This window comes from Piliocolobus tephrosceles, chromosome 5, assembly GCF_002776525.5.
Source record: "Piliocolobus tephrosceles isolate RC106 chromosome 5, ASM277652v3, whole genome shotgun sequence".
NCBI lineage: Eukaryota > Metazoa > Chordata > Mammalia > Primates > Cercopithecidae > Piliocolobus > Piliocolobus tephrosceles.
The window spans coordinates 43,055,926-43,077,594 of NC_045438.1; the positions used below are offsets into that span (position 1 = coordinate 43,055,926).

Here is a 21,669-nt window from a genome sequence, read left to right on the forward strand (position 1 = left end):
TTTGAGACGGAGTCTCGCTCTGTCACCCAGGCTGGAGTGCAGTGGCCAGATCTCAGCTCACTGCAAGCTCCGCCTCCCGGGTTTATGCCATTCTCCTGCCTCAGCCTCCCGAGCAGCTGGGACTACAGGTGCCCGCTACCATGCCCGGCTAGTTTTTGTATTTTTTTTTAGTAGAGACTGGGTTTCACCGTGTTAGCCAGGATGGTTTCGATCTCCTGACCTCGTGATCTGCCCGTCTCGGCCTCCCAAGACTCCATTTTTAAAAAAAGCAAAAACAATGCAATTTTAGAAGATATTTTAAAGGAAAATGATCACAATGGTGACAGTTTCATTTCTTTCAAGGAATACAATGCATATCAACATTATGAACTATAGTATATTTTGATTTCTATATTTTCTTAGCTATTTACTGTATAAAATAAAGTCACTTTCGTAAGAAAACCCAAACCCAAACTACTGCTTTTGATGTTGTGCTATTGTACATAGAAATGTACACTGCAAGGTTCTGCAATGAAAAGCACAGTACTCTTGAGACTTAGTACTGCTTTGATTCATTGTTCAGGCTACAATTTCCCCCCTTAGAATGTAAGTAGAACTTAGTGCTTGTCACCAATAAATGGTAATACTAAAATGAACTAACTCCCACCTATGCAAAGAGAAAAATAATTGAAAAAAATAAGCAAAGTCTCTGAGATCTGTGGGAACAGTATCAACTTGTCTAACAGATAGTAGTTGGAGTCTCAGATGGAGGATAGTAATAGCATTTGACAAAATAATGGCTGAAAATGCTATACATTTGATAAAAGTGATAAGCCCACACAGATCTATGAATCTTAATAAACCCCAAAGCACAAAAAATAAAGCCGTATGTGTTAAGATGGTAATACGACTGAAACTTACCTTCTTACTGTTTGTTTGTTTGAACTTGTGAGGCTTCTTCACTACACTAGGTTGCCCTATCAAGATTTTGGTTAATGTCTTTGTAGAAACTGACAAGCTGTCCATAAAATTCATATGGAAATTCAAGGGAACCAGAATTACCAAAAAATCTTGAAAGAGCAGAACAAAGAAGGGGTCACCCTTCCTAATTTCAAAAGTTACTACAAAGCTACAGTAATCAAGACAATGAGGTACTGGCATTAAGGCTAGTTATACATCAATGAATAGAATCAAGCATCCATAAATAAACCCATATGTCTGTACCCAGTAGATTTCTGACAAGAATGCCAAGACAATTCAATGGGGAAAGAATAGTTTTTCTCAATGAATGGATAAATAAAGTGATATATCCACACAAAGAAATTCATTTGGCAATAAAAAGAAATGAAGTACTGATACATGCTACAACATGGGTGGCCTTTGAAAACATTATACTGTGTGAAGAAATCAATCACAAAGAACCACATATTGTATGATCCCATTTATATGAAATGCCCAGAGTAGCCAAATCTAGAGAGACAGAAAATAGATTAGTGACTGCCTAGGGCTAAAAGTGATGAAAGGTGTGGGGATGATGACTAAAGGGTAAAGGTTTCTTCTTTGGATAATGAAAAAGTCATAAACTTGATTATGGTGGAAAATGCACAACTCTATGAATATACTAAAAGCCATTTTAAATGGGTGAATTGTATGATATGTGAACTATATCTCAGTAAGTTGTTTTTTACAAAAAGAAAAGAAAACCACACCAAGATATACCATAAAATTGCTGAGAGCCAGTGATATTAAAAAATATATATATCAAAAGTAGCTCTGGGACAGGGGAAAGACATAAAGTAAAAACACAACCCACAAATTTTGGAGATAAGTTTGCTATTCCAGAATTACAAAAAGTTATTACAAATAAATAAGGAAGAGACAATCCAAAAGAAAAACGTGCAAGGCATATAAACAGGTGTTTTACTGAAGAATAAACAGAAATGGCTGTGAAACAAATGAAAAGATGGTTGATTTCATTAGTCATCAGATAATGTAATTTTAAAATATCACATGCTGGCCAGATGCAGTGGCTCACACCTGTAATCCTAACACTTTGGGAGGCAGAAGCGGGCGGATCACTAAAGGCCCAAAGTTTGAAACCAGCCTGGCCAACATGGCAAAACCCCTTCTCTACAAAAAAAATAAAAAAATTAACTGGGCATGTTGGCACATACTTGTAAACCCAGCTACTCAGGAGGCTGAGACATGAGAATTGCTTGAACCTGGGAGGTGGAGGTTGTAGTGAGTCGAGATCGTGCCACTTCACTCTAGCCTGGGTGACAGAGTGAGACTGTGTCTCAAAAATAAAATCAAATAAAATATCACATGCCATTTTACACTCCCAAAATGAAAAGGTTGACAAGAAGAGATTTACACTCTGATAGGGGTATTAAATAGCACAACAACAAATTATACAATAATTTGTATTAGTCAGTGAATACAAAGGGGTATATAGTAAATGCTACAGAAATTCCATTCCTGGTTATAAATCCTAGAAACATTTACACATATATACACCAGGATATATGTGCAAGAAAGTTCATAGCAAATCTGTTTGTAGTAGCAAAAGGCCAAAAGTTTCATCAACAAGAAAATTAATAAATTGTGGCACATAATGACATTCTTTATGCCAATAAAAATGGATGAAATTATAGTTAGGTTCAAAAGGCAAGCCTCCAGATAATTTATATCATATAATTCCACATACAACATTCAACAACAAGCTAAACTAAACATATACAAGTGTTAGGGAAAATGATAAACAGGGTTAGAAAATGAGTAATATAAAATTACTGCACAGTGATAACATTTAATGAGAAAAAAGAAGGAAGGACTTAGGGAGTGACCTACAGGGAACTCCAAAGTTCGTGGTAAGTAGTAAATACATAATCAAAGTACTCAAAATAGAAAATATTTTAGTAATGTTTAACTAGTCAATATCTTATTTAAAACAAGGTCTAGGCCAGGCATGGTGGCTCACACCTGTAATCCCAGCACTTTGGGAGGCTGAGGCGGGTGGATCACTTAAACCCAGGAGTTCAAGACCAGTCTAGGCAACAGAGTGAAACCCTGGTTCTATTAAAAAAAACAAAAATTAGTTGGGCATGGTGGCACATGCTTGTAATCCCAGCTACTCAGGATGCTGAGGCAGACAAATCATTTGAACCCAGGAGGCAGAGGTTGTAGGATCACACCACTGCACTTTACCCTGGGTGACAGAGGGAGACTCAGTCTCAAAAAATAAATAAATATAACAATAAATAAAACAATGTCTAAAAAATATTAAAAGCTACTAGGAAGTAGCCAGGCACAGTGGCTCACACCTGTAATCCCAGCACTGTGGGAGGCCAAGGCAGGCAGATCACTTGAGGCCAGGGGTTTGCGACCAATCTGGTCAACATGGCAAAACCCTGTCTCTACTAAAATACAAAAAAAAAAAAAAAAAAAAAAAAAAAAAAAATTGTGTGGTGGCACACGCCTGTAATCCCAGCTACTTGGGATGCTGAGACATGAGAATTGTTTGAACCTGGGAAGTGGAGGTTGCAGCGAGCTGAGATCACGCCACTGCACTCCAGCCCTGGTAACAGAGTGAGACTCTGTCTCAAAAACAAACAAACAAACAAAAACTTATAGGAGATGAAGAAGTAAAGATAGCTTACCTTGAATAATCTTTAAAACCCTTAGGTGGGAAAAAGAGAGAATATATTAGTCAGAAAGGGATCTGTGGTCAAGAGACAGTTTGACTTTATTCTTTTCCAGAACAGGAAATGCTTTGCAGACATATGAGCTGTGAGTTGAAGACCAATGAAGAGTAGCAAGTTAACAGTAGTAGAAGCTGTAGTAATAGGAAGAGTAAAAGCTAATATTTATTGAGAGTTTGCGGCAGATACTATTCCAACTTTATTTTTTTTGGTATATACTTTAAGTTCTAGGGTACATGTACGCAATGTGCAGGTTTGTTACATACGTATACATGTGCCATGTTTGTTTGCTGCACCCATTAACTCATCATTTACATTAGGTATTTCTCCTAAGGCTATCTTCCCCCACACCCCCACCCCAGGTCAGGCCCCCGTGTGTGATATTCCCCACCCTGTGTCCAAGTGTTCTCATTGTTCAATTCCCACCTATGAGTGAGAACATGCAGTGCTTGGTTTTTTGTCCATGAGAGTTTGCTGAGAATGATGGTTTCCAGCTTCATCCATGTTCCTACAAAGGATAGGAACTCATCATTTTTTATGGCTGCATAGTGCTCCATGGTGTATATGTGCCACAGTTTCTTAATCCAGTCTATCCTTGATGGACTAAATCTCTTTGTAGTCCTCCCTAAGGACTTGCTTTATGAATCTCGGTGCTCCTGTATTGGGTGCATATATATTTAGGATAGTTAGCTCTTCCTGTTGAATTGTTCCCTTTCCCATTATGTAATGACCTTCTTGTCCCTTTTGATCTGTGTTGGTTTAAAGTCTGTTTTATCAGAGACTAGGATTGCAACCCCTGCTTTTTTTTTATTTTCCATTTGCTTGGTAGATCTTCCTCCATTCCTTTATTTTGAGCCTATGGGTGTCTCTGCATGTGAGATGGGTCTCCTGAATACAGCATACTGATGGGTCTTGACTCTTTATCCAATTTGCCAGTCTGTGTCTTTTAATGGGGGCATTTAGTCCATTTACATTTAAGGTTAATATTGTTATATGTGAATTTGATCCTGTCATTACGATGTTAGCTGGTTGTTTTGCCCATTAATTGATGCAGTTTCTGCCTAGCATCAATGGTCTTTACATTTTGGCATGTTTCTGCAGTGGCTGGTACTAATTGTTCCTTTCCATGTCTAGTGCTTCCTTCAGGAACTCTTGTAGGGCAGGCCTGGTAGTGACAAAAGCTCTCAGCATTTGCTTGTCTGTAAAGGATTTTATTTCTCCTTCACTTATAAAGCTTAGCCTGGCTGGATATGAAATTCTGGGTTAAAAATTCTTTTCTTTAAGAATGTTGAATATTGGCCCCCACTCTCTTCTGGCTTGTAGAGTTTCTGCCAAGAGATCCACTGTTAGTCTGATGGGCTTCCCTTTATGGGTAACCCGACCTTTCCCTCTGGCTGCTCTTAATACTTTTTCCTTCATTTCAACCTTGGTGAATCTGACAATTATGTGTCTTGGCATTGCTCTTCTCGAGGAGTATCTTTGTGGTGTTCCTTGTGTTTCCTGAATTTGAATGTTGGCCTGCCTTGCTAGGTTGGGGAAGTTCTGGATAATATCCTGAAGAGTGTTTTCCTGCTTGGTTCCATTCTCCCCATCACTTTCAGGTACACCAATCAAATGTAGATTTGGTCTTTTCACATAGTCCCATATTTCTTGGAGGCTTTGTTTGTTTCTTTTCACTCTTTTTTCTCTAAACTTCTCTTCTCACTTCATTTCATTAATTTGATCTTCGATCACTGATACCCTTTCTTTCACTTGATCGAATTGGCTACTGAAGCTTGTGCATGCATCATGTAGTTCCCGTACCATGGTTTTCAGTTCCATCAGGTCATTTAAGGTTTTCTCTATACTGTTTATTCTAGTTAGCTATCATCCAATCTTTTTTCAAGATTTCTGGCTTCCTTGCAATGGGTTCGAACATTCCCCTTTAGCTCAGAGAAGTCTATTATTAGCGACCTTCTGAAGCCTACTTCTGTCTACTCGTCAAAGTCATTCTCCATCCAGCTTTGTTCCATTGCTAGCTAGGATCTGCAATCCTTTGGAGGAGAAGAGGCACTCTGGTTTTTAGAATTTTCAGGTTTTCTGCTCTGGTTTCTCTCCATCTTTGTGGTTTTATCTACCTTTAGTCTTTGATGATGGTGACCTACAGATGGGGTTTTGGTGTGGATGTCCTTTTAGTTGATGTTAATACTATTACTTTCTGTTTGTTAGTTTTCCTTCTAACAGTCAGGTCTCTCATTTGCAGGTCTGTTGAAGTTTGCTGAAGGTCCACTGCAGACCTTGTTTGCCTGAGTGTCACCAGCAGAAGCTGCAGAAGAGCAAATATTGCTGGCTGATCCTTCCTCTGTATGTTATTCTCTTTTCTTCTGTCTGAGGAGAGAAAAATTCTTCTACACTCTTTTAAGGCTGTCCCTTCTTGTATGTTTATGTCTCTATGATTACATTATAGGCTTATTCTATGGAATAAATATCTTATTCCTGCCTTGCAAAGAATAAGCATGTGATATTTATACACATCTCTGGGTCAGGTGCAGTGGCTCACATCTATAATCCCAGCACTTTGGGAGACCAATGCAGGAGGATCACTTGAGGCCAGGAGTTTGAGACTAGCCTGGGAAACATAGTGAGACCCTGTTTCTACAAAAAAAAAAAAAAAAAAAAAAAAAAAAAAAAAAAAAAAAAAAATTTTAAGTAAATCAGGTGTGGTGGCACATGCCTGTTGTCCCAGCTACTCAGGAGGCTGAGGTGGTAGGATCACTCGAGTCTGGGAGTTTCAGGCTGTAGTAAACTACAATTGTGCCACTGCACTCCAACCTAGATGACAAAGCAAGACCCTGTCTCAAAAACAAAACAAAGCCAAAAACCTTGGGGAACTGTATCTGTTACTCTTTTATTACAAATGATATCTTCCAGCAAAATCTACTGACAAACATTTATCAATTAAATGTAAAAATAAACTCTTAAATCAGCTTTAAAATAATTTGGTATATGATATGTAACAACTCTAAATCAATTTTCACAGTTTGTAATATGTAACAACTTAAAATCCAGACACCTACACACTAAGGGATAATGTCTAGGAAATCACCTCAGTTACGTACTTTCTCTAAGTTTTCTATATATCACACAATGAAATTACAATAAATTTCAGAAAATGATGAATCAACTCAATACAGGAAACCACAATCAGCAAAAGTACAGGACACAGGGAAACCAATAACTGCAACATGTTTGTGCTTAATGAAAAAAGATCCATTCAGACATATACTCAGATGCCAAATAGCTTCTACTAGTACTTTCCTCACACTAATTCTACTTTACTGCTTTGAATCCTTTTGGTAAACAATACCCACCATGCATGAGGCACACACGCAATCGAATAATGACCAAGGACAATCATTTAACCCTGTTTTTTTTCACAAATGTATCTTATTGGATGTGTTTTAAACCAATATGTTTCAAATGTTTTTACCACAACCAACACTAAGAAAAACACTTCATGTTGCAACCAAGTTCAAACATATTGTATTAGTCTGCCTTCATGCTGCTGATAAAGACATGTCATAACTATGATAGATAGTTAAGACTGGGAAGAAAGAGAGGTTTAATGTACTTACAGTTCCACATTGCTGGGGAGGCCTCACAATCATGGTGGAAAGTGAGGAGGAGCAAGTCATGTCTTACATGAATGGCAGCAGGCAAGAGAGAGCTTGTGCTGGGGAACTCTCATTTTTAAAACCATCAGATCTCATGAGACTCATTCACTATCACGAGAATAGTGCAGCAAAGACCCTCCCCCATAATTTAATCACCTCCCACTGGGTTACTCCCACGACATGTGGGAATTATGGGAGTTACAATTCAAGATGAAATTTGGGTGGGGACACAGCCAAACCATATCACATATATTTATGAATTACAGTGTAATCTAATAATATTTACCTTACTACTCATGATGTAAGATTTATTTTTATGTTTACTGGTTTCATTTTACCAAATTAAAACTTAAGAGTTTGAAAAATACTGCTCCAATTACTTTCTTCAGATATTATTTTTAATGACATGATCATAGGTTGCTATTCAGAAAAATGAATATTTGTCCTAAGATCCTGACAGATAGCATATATGTCCTTCATTCAATATGGCAAGGAAAAGAGCAATGGCAAGGAAAAGACTACCACCAAAGAAGGGCAATCAGTCAATCAATCCATCAGTCAATCAACCAAGGCAGATAGAACATTTTTGCTGATATTCAATCAGGGTCCTTTAAAATTATGTGAGGCAGTGTGATACAAAGAATAGAACACTGAATTTAAAATGTGTACACTTAGTTCAAGTCCCAGTTCTACCACTTCGGACAAGACATTTTGCAGAGATCTAATTTTTTCTCATCCATAATGGACATGAGGCAGGGACTCTATTTCCTGTCCAGCACTCTACTCCCAGAGCTTAAACAGTGCTTGATATTTAATAGATGTTGTTAAACAAATAAATGGATGAATACATATCTTGTTCATATGGTTGCAAACAGGATGTCAAACAAATGCTTGATTTTTTAAATTCAGTCTGAAATAATTGGAAACTCAATATGCTGGCAGCTTCACACTATGCTGATTAAGCACTTTTCTCTTTCCACAACTCCTAAACCAAAAAATGAAAAAAAAAAATGTGGGGAAGGGGTTGTGGAGGGACTGATTTTCTGTATTTTTCCTTTTCTAACAACTAGTCCTTAAGATAATAAATTCTATCAACAATGTGTTTAAATTCTCCACATCTAGGATATATGCAACATTGGTGCCCTCTTAGACCAAAAATGTAAAAATTGTACTACTCCTTGTTTAAACATTTAAGCTATTTAATTCTTTCTTGGTGTCATGAACTGAGAAGATTGAAGGAGTCACAGAAAAATATTATAATCACAATACTATATTTTTTTCAGGTTAGCACCAATACTTGTAAATGTTTTGATAAACAAGGATGAAATTATTTATTTTAATTGATGTTCATCTGTATTGGGTCATCCTAATTAGCTACAACTACACATTGCCAAAATAAATGTATCAATCTTTTTTTTTGAGATGGTCTCTCTCTGTAGCCCAGGCTGGAGTGCAGTAGCGCAATTTTGGATCACTGCAACCTCTGCTTCCCAGGTTCAAGCAATTCTCCTGCCTCAGTCTCCTGAGTAGCTGGGATTACAGGGATGCACCACCATGACAAGCTAATTTTTGTATTTTTAGTGGAGACGGGTTACACCTTGTTAGCCAGGCTGGTCTCAAACTCCCGACCTCAGGTGATCAGCCACCATGGCCTCCCAAAGTGCTGGGATTACAGGCATGAGTCACCATGCCTGGCCTAATTACTCATTAATTCTTGAGTAGTTCATTCAGGTATAACATCTTGCTACCATCTATGAGGGATACAAAAGGTTCCAGCGCTTGTCATCTTAACACGATTTGTCATGAAACCACTCAATAACTGTGCAAAATACTATTTGATTAAATACAATAGACAGTATATCCAATAAGCCCCTATGGAATTTGGATAAAAAGGAATATACTACCTTCATAAAGAAACTTACCACCTAAAAGTCTAGGCTTCAGGGATGGCAAATACATGGAAAATGATCAGCTATATTCCTCATCCTCTACTAACTATGTCAGGCCAGTTACTGGTATTCTTGCCCAGTGAACATAGTTATAACCTCAAGATCCTTATCAGCATATCCTTCTAGGCAGCTACAATAAAATACAATGAAACTTATTAGTCATCTCTGGGCTCAGCCTCTTTAAGAAGCTGCAGGAGTCTTTGGCTATATTAATTATCACATGAATCCTGTCCAAGTACACACCAAGAAGAACACTATCAACTTCAAAATCCATCAGGAAAGGGATATTCATTTCTCTATATGGTCTAACAAATGACACTATTTAACTCTAGGTCTTAACTTACTTATGTCAAATGACAATTGTACCTATAAATTCAAAAAAGTACTTTATAATTACAAAGTCTCATTCTATAACAAACCACATGCATGAAATTATAAAATATATGCTCATTTTAAAAAACAATACGAAAGTATATAAAATAAAAACTGAAAGTTTACAAGCCCCTACAACAGTCCATTCTTCAGAGATAACCAAGACTAAGTTTAGTATACATCCTTCCAAACTTACTTTTCACTTATGCAAGAAAACAATGTGTGTGTCGTATGTTTACTGCAGCACAATTTACAATAGCAAAGACATGGAACCAACCCAAATGTCCATTAATGATGGACTGGATAAGGGGAAAATGTGGTACATATATACCATGCAATACTATGCAGCCATGAAAAGGAATGATATCATGTCCCTTGCAGGGGCATGGAATGAAGCTGGAAGCCATCATCCTCAGCAAACTAACACAGGAACAGAAAACCAAACACTGCATGTTCTCACTCATAAGTGGGAGCTGAACAATAAGAACACATGGACGGACAGAGGGCAACAACACATACTGGGGCCTGTCGGGGGTGGGGGGCGAGGGGAGGGAGAGCATTAAGACAAATACCTAATGCATGCAGGGCTTAGAACCTAGATGACGGGTTGATAGGTGCAGCAAACCATGGCACACGGTGCAGCAAACCATGGCACACGTATACCTATGTAACAAACCTGCATGTTCTATACATGTATCCTGGAACTTAAAAGAAAAAGAAAAAAAAAAAAACCTAAAAGAGAGAGAGAGTGTGTGTGTGTGTGTGTGTCTGTGTGTGTGTGTGTGTTCATGTCTAAGATGTACTAGAGCTAATTTCCTTACAAAAGTATTTCTAGCAAAAGTATTTCTTTCCTAAACTTTAAATTTGTAAAAGAAATGCAACATGTAAATAATAGAAATTTAATGCCATTTTATTCTGTACCTAACACAGGTCAGTGTTTGGACATGTACAAATTAAAACATGGGGAAAATACATCAACCCAGCACCTTTTCAACATGAATTGTCATAATAAAGGATTCCATCCAAGTGTTATCGAGGCTCAAAAAATAGACCTTTCTATTGAAAAACACCCTTTACATATAGTAGTGCCATATATTTTGAAAGAGAAATGTCTAATGAGCCCGGAGAGGCACATCCACAGATATTCATATCCACAGATATTTATGAAAACACACTTACCCAGAAACACAGTGTGTTCAACAGAGAAGAAAGCTCACTGAGTGCTTAGTTCAACACTTTCATTTTACATATAAGGAAGCAGACCCAAAGGTCACAAAGCCAAGAACAGAAGCAGCACCAGAACCACAACCCACCATGACTTGCTGTGCTTGTTATATAAAACCACACTGGCATTCTTTAACATGAGGAATTTTATTATACAGATGAGACTTATGGTTTAAACGGGGGTTCTTATCTGTAGTAAATTGTTTTTGTCCCCAAATCTAGCTCCTTGATGCCCTGGGTACCTCTATCGTAGGACCCCCAACTACCCTCAAGCCTGTGATTCTTTCTCCTCCCTCCAGTCTCATCTCAACAGTCTCTTCCATTGATGGCCCTTGTGCCAGTCTGTCCCTAACCCTGACGTTCACTTTCATCCTTAGCAAAGTTTTGGGGCTTAATAAAGGGAAATGTGTATGTGCTCATCTCCAGATCCGGAACCACAGTTGTCAGAGATATAAATCACAACGATAGGTGCCTTTAGGAAAGTGAAAGCTACATTTACATTATTAATGATAACAAGGCCTGGAAGAAAGAACCTCATCCCCATGAAAGATTACACAGCCACTGTCTTTATTTGGGTACTACATTCACACACACAGAGAGATTCATGTTCCAAATACATGATAGTCCTGTGATTCAGGTTAAAATTTAGCCTTCAAAAGCTCATAAAATAGTGGTGCTCTTACTTTTGAAAGCAGATATACCCTTTTCATAATGATATATCAGAAGCTCAACATATAAGACAGAAGTACCACACACAAGTTAAACATGGTAAAAGATTACTCACTTTTCTTTCCCCTATCCCTTCCTCCAGCCCACCCCACCTCTGAAGAAATCTAGAGCTCCAAATGATCAGTTTGAGAACTGCTACTTTAAATATTTTAACACATTCACTTTTTTAAAAGCCTATTTTTTAAAGCAGTTTTATGTTCACAGCAAAATTGAGAAGGAAAGAGGCTTCTTACATGTCCCATCCCCAACACATGCACAGCCTCCCCTATTACCAGCATCCCCACCAGGGTGGCACATTTGTTCCAACTGTTGAATCCACACTGACACACCATTATCACCCAGAATCCATAGTTTACATTCGGGCTCACCTTGATGTTATACATTCTATGTGTTTGGATATTTATAACAGCATATATCTACCAATATAGTGCCATACAGAGTAGTGTCACTGCTCTAAAAAAAAAAAACTCCTCTGTGCTCCATCTGTTTAACCCCTTTTCACCCCTAACCCTTGACAGCCACTGATCTTTTTATTGCCTCCATAGTTCTGCCTTTTCTAGAATGTCATACAGTAGGTAGCCTTTTCAGGTTGGCTTCTTTCACTTAGTAATATGCATTTAATGGCTGCATATGTCCTTTCATGGCTGGATAGCTCTTTTTTTCTTTTAATTCAGACAGGGTACCGCTGCTGCCCAGGCCAGAGTGCAGTGGCACAACCAGTACTCACTGTAGCTACTTTTTAAAAATTTTCTTTGTGCTTCTTTATGTTGCCCAGATGTTGCCCAGACTGCTCTCAAACTCTTGAGTAATCCTCCTGCCTCAGCCTCCCAAACTGCTGAGCCACTATGCCTGACTCTCGTTTCTTTTTAGTGCTAAATAATGTCCTGTTGTCTGGATGAACCACAGTTTATTAATCCATTCACCTACGTATTGGTTGCTTTCAAGTTTTGGAAATTATGAGTAAAGTTGCTATTAACATCTTCATACTGCTTTTTGTGTGGACTTGAGTTTTCAGCCCCTTTGGGTAAATACCAAGTAGTGCAATCACTGGATTATATGGTAAGAGTACGTATAGTTTTATAAAAAACTGCCCAAAGTTCTGCCAAAGACATGTTCACTTTTACTAAACAACGAGAAGACCTACATAAAGACAAGGCACATGGCACTTTGCAAGCTGCAAATAGGTAATAACCAGCAGTATTCTATTTATCCTTGCTTGATAAAATGTAATGCTTTTACTTCTCCTAAACAAGTTGTTTATAAATATGTTGCTCTGTATTGAGTAATATATTAAAAATCACCTTTCTTCTGACCAGAGGCACCCTACATGTATATCTGGCCAATGGCTGGCCCATCAGTGGCAGGAGGAAGCATGTGGCAGCACCCATGCCACTGCAGCACACTGCATACTGCATACAGTGCTCCAAAGAATCGCACCCTTCCCTGCGCTGGCGCCATTTCCCAATGTACTCAAAAGATTCCAAACCCACAAACTGATAAAAGATGCTACATTCCCTTCAATCTTTCTCTGCAAATGCCACACCCATTAGCTTCACTGGCTCATGTCTCTTGCTCCTCTCCCCAAAAGCCCAGTCTAAGTAGCTGGGCTTTCCCCAAGAGAAAAGGAGGAAGTGGCAAATGCCATCTCATGCTTTCCACACCACCACTCATCTCCATTTTTTTAAAACTTCTATATGCTTCGTCTCTCTTCCTTCAGCCCAGAGCCCTCAGGTTCATGGACTCATGCAAATTAATGTCGGAAGGAACCTATTATTACTATTGCAGTTTTAACTTCGGCCAGATCTCAAACCAAGATTAGGCTGAGCCAATGAATACTTGACCGTCTCTAGTAAGATTGACTCCAAATTTATACACCTATACCAAAGCTAAAATTGGTGTCATTTCCAAAATATCACTTGTGCTAGGCCATCTTTGCATCACTATACAGGAATAACTGAGACTGGTTAATTTACAAAGAAAAGAAGTTTAACTGGTTTATGTGTCTGTAGGCTGTACAAGAAGCATGGTGCTGACATACGCTCAGCTTCTGGTGAGGGCTCAAGGAGCTCTTACTCATGGCAGAAGGTTACAGGGAACCAGCATGTCACATGATTAAGAGCAAGGTGAGGTAGGTGCCACAGCACCACACACTTTTTAAACAATCAGATCTTGCAGGAGCTCATTCATCACCAGGAAGATGGCACTAAGCCATTCCTGAGAGATCCATCCCTATGATCTCAACATCTCTCAGCAGGTCCTACATCCAACACTGAGGATTACATTTCAACATGAGATTTAGAGGGGACGAATTTTCAAATCACATAATTCTGCCCCTGCCCCCCCCCCAAATCTCATGTCTTTCTCACATTACAAAGTGCTATCATTTCTTCTCAACAGTTCATTAAAGTCTTAACTCATTTCAACATCAAGTCCAAAGTCCTAAGTCTCATCTGAGACTCATGACCTTCCATTTTTGGGCCTATAAAAGCAAAACAAATCATTTACTTCCAAAATACAATGGTGGTACAGATATTGGGTAAATATTCCCATTTCTAAAGGGAGATATTGGCCAAAAGAAAGGGGTAATTTTCATGCGAGTCTGAAACCCAGCAGGGCAGACATTAAATCTTAAAGCTCTGAAATAATCTTCTTTGACTCCATGTCCTGTATCCAGGACACATGGGTGCAAGGAGTGGAACCCCAAGACCTTGGGAAGCTCTGCCCCTGTGGCTTTGCAAGGTACAGCCCCAGCAGCTGCTCTCACAGGCTGGAGTTGAGTGTTGCAGCTTTTCTAGGCAAGAGTGCAAGCTGCTGGTGGATCTATCATTCTGGGGTCTGGAGGGTGGTGGCCCCTTCCCACAACTCCACTAGGCAGTGCCCTGGGGGTATTCTGTGTGGTGGCTCCAGCCACACATTTCCCCTCCACACTGACCAAGTAGAGTTTCTCTTCAGGGACTCCACCCCTACAGCAGGCTTCTGCCTGTGCACTCAGGCTTTCTGATATGTCATTGGAAATATAGGGGGAAGCTGCCAAGCCTCCTTCATTCTTGCATTCCATGCACCCACAGGCTTAACACCACATGGAAGCTGCTAAGGCTTATGAAACCTTGTACTCCCCAAAGTCATAGCCAGAACTCTACCTGGGGCTCTTTGAACCAAGACTGGACTGCAGCAGTAGAATGTGAGGAACGGCTTCCCAGGGTGGTATAGGGCAGCAGGGCCCTAGGCCTGGCCCTTTAAGCCATTCTTTCCTCCTAGGCCTCTGGGCCTACAATGAGACTCAGACCTACAGGTCTTGCTAAGGTTCCTCCACCAACTGGGCAGGATTCAAGGGCCTTTGTGTCTGTTAACAAAGCCTCAAAGTCCTCTCCAGATACCTCCTCTCAATTCCCTTTCCTGGGGACACTGTGACTTCCTGCTCTGTAACCTCCCTTCTCAATAATAGGGAAGAATCACATATATTTTGATAAATACTACTCACAGCCCTAACCCTAACTGTAACTTTCCCAGATATTTTTAATATATTGAGGAAATGTATTCAGCAAAAGTATTCAGCAAATAGCTACCACCCATCGTAGCCACTCATGAAATCTATCACCTATTTTGAATTTAAGGGAATCTTGTCATTGGCTGCATTAAGCTTTGTCTTGCCATTAATAATATTTTCCATCCCTGAGGCTGCCCTGTAAGTAAACCTGCTTTAGTCTTTTGGGGTACCTGGGGCCATTTTGAGAGATCAGCCTTGAAGTTCATTTTGGGATATAACCTCAAGGTTATTAGTACCTTTACTGTTTACTTCTCTATCCCTAATGCCACTTCACTGTCCCCAGGTGGCCGAGGGTCTGAAAGGTCATTTCCCCTCCTCTAGCCAGAGCAAGTCCTCTTTACTCCTTTATGAAGCCTTCTCAAGTTTTATGAGAACCCTCTGATCTATCTGTGCAGCCTACCAAGTTCCACCAGGATCAAGTAAAGTGAGATAAGAACAAGAAAGCAGCCACTCCTGAATGTGGCCTTTTCATAGCCAGGTGCCTCTGAAACATCATAGCTGTTAATCCTCACAAGTCTCCTGTAGATCATATTATTATATCCCCACTGTACAAGGAGCAGACACAGCTGATTGAGGACCCTGTTCAAGGTCACCAGCCAGTAAATTATTCAAACTTGTTTAGCCCATGTTTAACCTCCACACTATACTGCTTCCTTCTATATTTTGAAATAACTTTAAAACTACAAATCTATACAGTTCTATTAAAATATATATGAAAAAATGAGTCGCTGAGGAAGAAGTTGGCAGCCAGATTTGATTCACTTACTCCTTTTCTACTCCCCACCCTCCACCATCAATTTTATCAAGTTCCTTCCTCCTCCCAATCTCCCTCTTCTAGTTACTCCTTTTTTTATTCTTCTTACGATTTTCCTTTTGTGCACCTCTCCTCTGTTTTCATTCCAACCTTCTGTAATTAACATAATGAGAGCAAAAACCCCTACAACTTGAAAGTTTGTGCAATTAAAACAATGTATCAGTTATATTTACTATGAATGTAGGACACATTTTGAACTTTTTCTTTGTTTTTGTTTGTTGGTTTGTTTTGTTTTTTAACCACCCCTTTATTGTGTTAACTTTAGACATAGCTGAGACTTTAATGAAGATGAAATGACAGAATGCTTAGAAAACTTAAAAAAGAGACATCATGGGCCGGGTGCGGTGGCTCATGCCTGTAATCCGAGAACTATGGGAGGCCAAGGTGGGCAGATTACAAGGTCATGAGATTGAGACAATCCTAGCTAACGGGGTGAAACCCCATCTCTACTAAAAATACAAAAACCTAGCCAGGTGTGGTGGCACACACTTGTAGTCCCAGCTACTTGGGAGGCTGAGGCAGGAGAATCACTTGAACCGGGGAGGCAGAGGTTGCAGTGAGCTGAGATCGCGCCACTGCACTCCAGCCTGGGTGACAGAGTGAGACTCTGTCTCAAAAAAAAAAAAAAAAAAAAAAAAAAAAGACATCATGAAACAAAGTAATTTCCATTTTAGATGATCAGCACATAATTACACTGGAATGTTATCAGACTAAACACACACACACACACACCACACACAGATTTGACTACACAGTGAATCCTAAATTCTATATGTGGCTAGTACAGAAGGCCACTGTTTACCCATCCCTATTTTTGCCTCCCTTGGATGCTTTTCCCCCCAAACCTACGGAGCTGCTCCTTTCTCTGGACCACGCAGTACTTTGTTCATTTTCTACCTTAGTTATCACCATAGCCAGGTTATATTGCAGCCTGTTTTCATGTTAGTCTCCCCAGTTTAACAGAGAGGGCTAGGGCAAAAAGCAGCATTTATTCATCTTTATATTCCAAGAATGCCTGGTACATGAAGATCTCCAATACATGTCTGTTGAATGATGGAACAGAAATTCACATTTAGCAGGAAAACATGCAGCCTTCAGACAGACCGGGGTTACCACAGGGCAGGACACATTGGCGATTACTGGTTCTTAATTTGCTTACAGGAAAATAATCTAAAGCCTTTGGTTCTTGAGGAACAGGAAGCAGAAATGGTGCATTTTTCAAACCATCCTCCACAGGCTGGAGCTGGCTCACTTTTCAACCTGCTGACAATTTTCTGAGTTACAGTTTACACCAACATTGTCACAGAGCTGATCGCCTGAAAACCAGCCCTCCTTTCCTTCCCCGTGGCAAGGGTATCCTGCCATACTCCTCTCAGCGGAAAGATCACTTGCAGAACCAAAGAATGAATTTATCTGTTGCAACCTGCACCGGAACTTTGTATTATTCCAATTTCTCCCTTTTTCACACACTTCCATAACCCTATTTCACCTCTATTACAAATTCTCTGGGGCCACTTTACAGATGATAAAACTGGGCTGAAAATGTGTTTAAGGTCACATGAGTGGAACCCAGTTCTTCTCCTTCCTGATCCCTAACTAGGCGTCCCCAGCCACATCCCCGGGGCAGCTTTTACCAAAAGGCACACGCCAGGGCTTTACCCTCTCATGTGATTCAGGACCTCTGGGGTAGGCCTAATAGGTGTGTTCTGAAAAGCTCTCCAGGTGCTTCTAGGAGACGCCTCGGGTTAGGCAGCGACGCACAAAACAACATAAACCCTGTCATATCATTATTTATTCCCTTAATACATCGGAGTTATGTCTTCTTTCAGTGGCCACAAAGATGCTCAATGTCACTACCCTTGAATAACTGCCATAGTTGTCACTTCACTTGGCTTTTTCAATAAAATGAACAGCTCCCGCGCTCCCAGACCTCTGAACACTCGGGAAGCCCCAGGGGTATCGCTGTCCTCGACACAGCCCGGGCCCTACAAGCCCAACACGGTTATCCACCTGCCAAAGTCCCCACGCCCACCACGGCGGGGCGTGTCCTGCCCGCCCCCATCAGGGGAGTCCTGCCCCCGAAACTATCCCGCGCTCCGCCGGCAATCCGGGGGGAAGTCACGACCCAGGTCTCTTTTCTCCCGAAGTCTGTGGGGACCTCCCAGGGACCACTCGGTCACTTTCTTCCTATTAACTCAGTCTCTGGCGGACGGGCTAAGCTGGCACTTGAGATTCTCCCGTTGGGGTGGTTCAGCAATGACCACCCCGCCGTCGGCGCAGACAGCCCCGCCCCCAGCCTCCGCAAGCACTGGACCCGGGAGGCGGCGACAAGCCTCGGCGCGGGGACAGGGGACGGCGGGGCGGGCGCTAGATGGCGGCTGTTCAACTCCCACGTCACCCGGCCCGCCCTCCGCCCAGCGCAGAAGCGAAGAGCTGCAGACGACGGGGAAAAGGGAAGCGCGCCCCAAGCAGCACAAAGGTGGCCGCCGGTGTCCCAAGCACCGACCGCCATTCCCGGCAGGACGCAGGCAGGAGCCTCGGCCAGGCTGCCTAGCCGGGCCCGCGGGCTCCGCGCGGCACCTGGGCACCTGCGACCCGGGTTGGAGCCCTCGCCCCTCGCTCCCACCTGCACGCTGCGCCCCTGGCTTCCCGCCCCGCTGCCAGCCCGTTCTCTCGCTAGCCAGTGCCTCACCTGCCCTTCCTACCGACCCGCAGCCAAGTTTCCCCCGTTTGGAAAGTTCTGGAGTCCGGAGCCCGGGGCCCACTGGGGCAGCTCCGAGGGCGGCGAGCGGGTCCGGGCGGCTGCTGGGCGTGCGGCCCGGCTCCTACTCGGCGGCGCGGAAAAGGGGAAGGGGAGGAAGGGGCGGGAGCCTCGGTGGGGCGATCCCCCTCCGACCCCAGCCTGCCCGCGGTAGCCGCCCTGGGGACTTCTGCGCTATGATTATCCGCCCCCGCGTTGGGGACTTTGCCTCTCTTCCGTGAGACTGTTGTCATCGCCGCCCGCGGTTAAGAGTTGGGGCTCCGGGTCGGGCTGCCTCGGTTCAGATCTTGTTTCTCCACTTAGGAGGGTGTGATCTGAGGCAGCCTACTCTACCCCTCTGCAAAAGGAGGGAAATTAATAATAATAACAATAATAATAATAATAATTCCTATCCAGGGGCGAATCCACGTGTTGTGGGGCTTGAAACTGAAACAACTGTGAGTGGGGGTGGCGAATCCTCAAGGGAAGTATAAAATGAGATTCTGGGATTAGAAAGCATCTGTGCTCGTGAGGGGGCCCGAAGCTTAAGCTTCATTAGCTTCACGTCTCAAACTGCCTCTGCAATGTTCCTCATGAAATTAATTAAGTGCGAGAATTAAATGAGGTGAGCGGCGAACTGGGCCTAGCATAATGCGGGGCGCACTTAGCAGGTGTTGTTTATAGGGATCATTTCCCTGTAACTGGCCAGGTGGACCTGGGAGAGGAGGAAATAATGCTGATTGTCAGTTATGTGCCAGGTGTTAGAATACGTGTTAAACTCAATTCATATGCCAACGCGTGCGTAAGCAATATGCCAGTTTTATAGCTGAGAACACCGAGGCTCTGAGAAGTCATGTTACTTGCTCATGATTTTACCGAAAACTCAATTCTGCCACGTTGCAAGGTCCAGCTTTTTCCACAGTTCATCTAACAAATATGAATATGTAACTATGTTACTATAACTTGCTGTTCCCGCAAGAGAAGAAGAAATTCCCCCATGAGAGAACTGTTAATGAATTTTCAGTGCAGAATTTCCCCAGCTCATGCAACAGCAAATGAAGACTTGCCCTGCATATGAAATACTCTCCTGGAAAATCAATAAATTTACTGAAATGTGTTCAGTTTACACATTTGCTTGCTCTGTTAGCACTTTGTAGTTTTTATATTGGTTATTAACATACTGCATTTCAGATGAATGGGTTTATAAACTATCCTCAAAGGGCTTATAAACGAAGACAACAACATAAGGGAACGAACTTTCCTTGTTCAAGGCACTTCATTCTTTTTCTCATTGAATTTCAACATCTCTATACTGCAGTTGTAATACCCTCAATTAACTGATGAAAACTCAAAAGTAGATTAAGTTGTCTAAGTTCACACAGATAATCAGGATTTGAACCCACTTGATTTGCCTGAATTCTAAACCTTAGCTCTTTTTTCTACACTCTGGGGTAGAAGAGAAGAAACTATTTTAAATACATGAAGTCAGGCCGGGCACGGTGTCTCACGCCTGTAATCCCAGCACTTTTGGAGGCTGAGGCCAGCAAGTTTGAGACCAGCCTGGCCAATATGGTGAAACCCCTTCTCTACTAAAAATACAAAAAATTAGCCAGCCATGCTGGCAGGCTCCTGTAATTCCAGCTACAGGCTGAAGCAGGAGAAGCGCTTGAACCTGGGAGGCAGAGGTTGCAATGAGCCCAGATTGGACCATTGCACTCTAGCCTGGGCAACAAGAGTGAGACTCTGCCTCAGAAAAATAAATAAATAAATAAATAAATAAATAAATAAATAAATAAAATACACAAAGTAATTTATGTTTTGCAAAGTGGAAGAAAAAGAGTATATCAAATGCAAGTGGTTATTTTCTTAAGTTTCTATTGCAGGAGAACTATACAGAAAGCTTAGATCCACAACTTAGTTATTTAGGGTGAGGAAGGGAGAGTGCCTACTACAGTGCCAGGCACATAATAGGATATTTGTTGTATGAATTAATGAATTCATAAAAGAATTAGTGAAATTCTTTTGGGTCCTTGGTTGTGCCTCTTAAGTCACAGCCTTTCAATATGTGCTTCTTATAAAATGCCAGTATTGTGAAGAGATTTTCCCCCTCTACCTTTTTTCTTCCTCTTGGGTAATAAAAGGGAGAAATCAAATTTTTAGGGTGAGCAAAAGGAGAGTGGAAGAAGGAAAGAACAGAGAAGAACAAAAGGATCATAGGAATAAGGAGAAGGAGAATGAGACATATATTTTCTCTTGCCTCCTCAAAGTGAAAAGGTTTTATATCTGTCAGAAACATGAATAAAACTGCAAAAGTGCATTAAAATTTCTAACTAAATTGTGAAATAGTTTGATTGTTATTGTATTATTATAAAAGCAGCAATATTTTGTTAAGACCGAAAATAAACCTTGCACCCACGCACACTCCTACCCCACAACATGTGAGTTCAGCTGTGGCTTGGATGGGGTAGGCGGATGGGAGGTTGCACATTTAGATAAAGAAGGCAAGTTCACTACCTCTCTCTCAGGCAGGTAGTGAACTTTCATACAGGAAGTGAACTTTCAAAGACTTTCAAAAACAAATTCAATAAAGGAAGTGAGAGAGGGAGGATACATACAACTTTCAAGGAATAGATGATTTTTCCAAAATTCCGAAAGGAAGGAAATGATGACTCTAATGAAAGGAATAAGAACTACCGTTCTAGTCCTTATCCAGGCAAGCTGACCCCAGAGCAGCCCATGTTCTTTTGCCCATGCTGTTGGGCACTTCGCAGGAGAACAAGTTAGACCAACTTATCTAGAAATGGCAGGCTGGAGAATAGAAAGTGAGAGTGAGGAGGGAGGAGGAACTCTGGGTACTTTCTTTTTCTTTTTCTTTTTTTGAGTCAGAGTTTCACTTTTGTTACACAGGCTGGAGTGCAGTGGTGCCATCTTGACTCACTGCAAGGGTTCAAGTGATTCTCC

General features: G+C 41.2%; 1 protein-coding gene across 15 annotated transcripts in view; it reads right to left on the bottom strand.

Annotated features, from left to right (window-relative positions):
* The window catches only part of PLAGL1 (PLAG1 like zinc finger 1), a 124,997-nt gene extending 106,083 nt beyond the window's left edge, over positions 1–18,914 (bottom strand). For all 15 annotated transcript variants that reach the window (XM_023183745.3, XM_023183749.3, XM_023183750.3 and 12 more), the window contains exon 1: positions 18,661–18,914. The gene's annotated coding sequence lies outside the window, so the exon portion shown is untranslated. The remainder of the gene's footprint in view (positions 1–18,660) is intronic.
* Between the last annotated feature and the right edge of the window lie 2,755 nt (positions 18,915–21,669).